At 44.3% G+C, this 4,274-nt stretch overlaps 1 pseudogene; it reads right to left on the bottom strand.

Moving 5' to 3' along the window:
* Nucleotides 1-1,471: 1,471 nt before the first annotated feature.
* LOC101647710 overlaps nucleotides 1,472-4,274 on the bottom strand; it is a 4,422-nt pseudogene continuing 1,619 nt past the window's right edge.

Below are 4,274 nucleotides of genomic sequence, written 5' to 3'. Positions count from 1 at the left end.
TTTCCTACCCATTCTCCCTTTACCCTCCCTGTTTCGCCACTCACACCACTGGTCCTATAGGGCTCATCTGTCCTGGATTCCCTGTATTTTCAGTTACTATCTGTACCAGTGTACATCCTCTGGTCTAGCCAGACTTGCAAGTTCGAATTTGAGTCATGGCGGAGTGGAGATCCAAAGCCCATTAGTAGGCCACTGGAGATCTCCTTGCAGAGGGGTCTCGGGGAGATAAGCCAGTCAGGGTGCGATGTAACAACAATGAGAAATACAACTTTCTTCTAGTTCCTAAATGTTTCCTCCCTGCTCCCACTATGAGCTTTCTTTTTGATTGAGGTTTTGCTCTGTTTGTTATTAGCTTTTTAAAATTTCTTTGCTACTGTATGTTTTTCAGTTTATGAAATCCATTATGGGTGAATCTATACAGACAATGACTAGATTAGTGGTTTCTTGGGGATATGCTATTGGAGGTTGGGGGAATTGGGGAGTTAATAACAATGTTCTAAATAAAGTGTTCTAAATTTGATTGCCATAATGATTGTTCCACTCATTTTTATATGATTGAACTACAAAGTTGTATAATATGTGGATTATGCCCTAATAAAGTGGTTTTTTTAAAATAAAGATTGAGGATGAATTAATATCTTTGGGGGGGGAATAAAAAATGGATGATCAACATCAAGCTGAACAAGCCCCCAGAGCACCAAGCCAGCAAAGGCAACTGCTCCTGCTAATGCAGAGCACTACATAAGGAAGCTTCCTTTGATAGTACCCAATTGTTGTGTTGCTTCCTATTGGTTAGCTTCCTAATAGAGGTGGGGCTAGTTTATCAACATGGGACGTTTCAGAAACACAAGGGCAGTTTTACCTTGTCCTGTAAGGTCAGTATGAGTCTGCATCGACTTGGGAGCAGTGAGTTTGGATCGGCTCTAGTAGTAGGGTAGGGCAGGGAGGAAGGCTAGGCATCAGGGATCGTGTCATTCTTGACTTACCAAAGCCAAACACTGCCATCAAGTCGATTAGGACTCATAGCGACCTTATAGGACAGGGTACAACTACCACTGTGAGTTGTCCAGACTAATTTTTTAACCCTTTCTCCACTTTACTTTAGCAATGGATTGTATTAAATGTGCAATTTATCTTGACATGAGAATATTTCCGTGTTCTATGATCTTGTCTAGCAGGTGTAATATTTTTGGCATAAATATTATGGGAACTCTGATCCGACTCTCTTCCATCTTGTTGTAAAGATCAGGAATAAAAAGCGGCAAACTAGAAGGGAACTAGCTCATTGGTGAGTGAAGTCTTCGGAAACGGTTGGTTCTTCCCTCCTTCCAACCGTTCGGCTCCACGCTCTTCTCACAGCTCAGGACATGTCGAGGTTGGTTGGTGCTGTCCACATTTCTTGTTTCTGGATATTTCTTTTCTCTAGGGAAAAGTCCTTTCCTCCTTAGTTTGTTTATCTCTCTGTAGGGTTTTATCTTCTCAGTTCCTGCCTGTTTGCATCGCTGCGCTCTTCTTTTAGTTCTGTTAGTGCTTTCCCCATTTCATCTAAAATATCCTGCTATAATCTGTAGGAGTCTAGTCCTTCTGGCTGGACTCTATTGACACTGGGCTGTGATGAGGGGGCAGACTTTGGTCTGTGTAAGGACTCATAGGACCAGCTTGTCAAAAACAATCCTATAGTTCCTCAAAGAATCCTGTCTGGAGATAATAGACGACTTACTGCCATTCATTGCATTTGTTCTTTCCCAAGATTTTCTTGTTGGTTCAGGTGTATTTGTGGATGCCTTAGAAGTTACAGGCTCTGAATCTTCATTTTTGTCCTCTTTTTGTGCTGCTTCTATTGTTGATCCTTTTTAGCAATCCTTCTCTAGGCCAGCAGAACAACCATTTCTTCTATTAGACCACTACCGCCTAAAGGAAGGAGTCTATTTCAAAGACCTGTTTCTGTTTTAGATGAAACAGAATTCACACCGATGGTGTTCCCTTTCCTTGGGAAAGGGGCAGCCTCCATCCGTGACACTTGTCTCAGTTTTGCTCCGGCAATTGCAGCTGAAGTCCAGATAAATGGAGATTGTCTCCGACATGGATCCCACAAAAAATACAGAAGCAGCGTGGAGAGGGGCAGGTTGGGGGGTACTTGGTTAGGAAGAGGGCGTGGGGGTGCAGGCCTAGAGCATTGAAGCGTAACTGGCGGGGGAGGGGGCTTAAAGGAGGATGTAGTGCTGCAGAAGCCTGAGCAGGACCTCCTAGGAATGGTGGAGGGGGTGGAGGTGCAGGTGGTCCCAAGACAATGCCTTGTGGGGTTGGTATCTCAGCCAGCAGAGAGGCTGCCTGCAAGCCTGGCTCAGAAGCAGAAGAGTCTCCCAGCGCAGAGTTTAGAGGAGTCTCAAAAGAGGCAGGGGAAGCAGCATTTGATATGCTGTTCTCTCTCCTATTCCAATTGTTCTTTTTCTAACTGTTCTTGCCTTTCCAGGTCAAGTCTCTCCAGTCTCTCCCATTCTTGTCTCAGCTGCTCCAAGGTGCTTGCCGCTCCCTTTCTCCAGCCTTTCCCTGTTCATTCTCTCTCTCTGTCTCTGTCTCTCCTGCTCCGGCTCCTTTTACCATTGCTGCTCTTGCAGTTGCCGTCTTTGAATATCCAATTCTTCTTGTGATGGGCAATTGTGAACGTGGGCAAGTAGCTGTGAATTTTGTTTAGGCGATGTTGGCCCTGTTTCTTGTGAATTTAACACTTCTAAAGCACGCATCATGGCACTTGCGAAGATATTAGCATTCTCTTTGCTGCCAAAGTGGAAACCATACACCTGTCTAGCATCCCAGCATTGATGGAAGGTCTGTGTGGGTTGTACTTCAACCCCGTAGGAATGGCACAATTTTTCAGGACCTCATGGTGCCGGCGGCTCCCAAGCTTTCCCAGCAGCGTGTAGAAGCAGGAGCCCAAGGGGTTTTCTGTCCTCCAGGGGATGGGACACAGTTCACTGACTAAGGACAACTGTCCGGCTCCTCTTGCAGTCGGCGAGGAAACTACACCGTCTCCTCTTGCACAAAGCCTGGGCGCCAGCAGAGGATGACTGGAGGGCAAGAAGAAAGGGTGGAGAGCAGAGAAAGGAAGTCCTGAGGAAGTGCCAAAAATAGACTTTGGGACCAGAGCATGGCACCCCATCAGACTCAACTGGAAAACACTCCTAAAGGTCAACAAACAGCCCTTGAACAGGTTTACAGTTTTTTCTTTCTTATTTTTTTTTGTCATTGATTTTTGTTGTTGTTTTTTCTTTTGTTGGTTTGTTTTGCTGTCTTGTTTTTGTGCATATTATTATCTCCACAGGTCTATCTAAAGATAGGCTGTATAAACAATCTGGAGAAAACAACAGGACCGATGGTTCTGGGGGGACATGGGAGAGGGGGAGGTAAAGGAAGGAAGTGGTGTTAACAAACCCAGGGACAAGGGAACAACAAGTGATCCAAAATCAGTGGTGAGGAGGGTGCAAGAGGTCTGGTAGGGCTTGATCAAGGGCAATGTAACCGAGAGGAATTACTTAAACTCAAATGAAGGGTGATCATGATAGTGGGAAAAGAGGAAAGTTAAAGGAAACAGGAAAGAACTAGGAGGAAAAGGGCATTTATAAAAGTCTAAATACAGGCATGTACATATATAAATATTTTTATATATGATGGGGTAATAGCTCTATGTGCACATATGTACAGGTTTAGTATTAAGGTAGCAGATGGACATTGGGCCTCCACTCAAGTACTCTCTCAAAGCAAGAACACTTTGTTGTATTAAACAGACTTTAGAATTATTTGGGGGGGGTATAAAAAAATAAACTGGCATCCCATGATGCTCACCTTCCCGACACAATACCTGAAGACAAATGGGTGCATAAGCAAATGTGGTGAAGAAAGCTGATGGTGCCCATCTATCAAAAGATATAGTGTCTGGGGTCTTAAGGGCTTGAAGGTAAACAAGCGGCTATCTAGCTGAGAAGCAACAAAGCCCACATGGAAGAAGTATACCAGCCTGTGTGATCACAAGGTATAGAAAGGATCAGCTATAAGGTATCAAAGAAAAAAAATCGTATCATTGTGAATGAGGGTGAGTGTGGAGTAGGTACACAAGGCCTATCTGTAGGCAACTGGACATCCCCTTACAGAAGGGTCTCCGGGAGAAGATGAACCAGTCAGGGTACAGTGTAGCAACAATTCAACATACAACTTTCCTCTAGTTCTTAAATGCCTCTCCCCCTCACTATCATGATCCCAATACTTCTTTTTTTTTT

The sequence above is a fragment of the Echinops telfairi genome, unplaced genomic scaffold (assembly GCF_000313985.2).
Source record: "Echinops telfairi isolate 266 unplaced genomic scaffold, ASM31398v2 ScPeMD7_38;HRSCAF=143, whole genome shotgun sequence".
Classification (NCBI taxonomy): domain Eukaryota; kingdom Metazoa; phylum Chordata; class Mammalia; order Afrosoricida; family Tenrecidae; genus Echinops; species Echinops telfairi.
The sequence above is the reverse complement of the archived record's forward strand: the minus strand, read 5'-3'. Positions and strand labels throughout refer to the sequence as shown.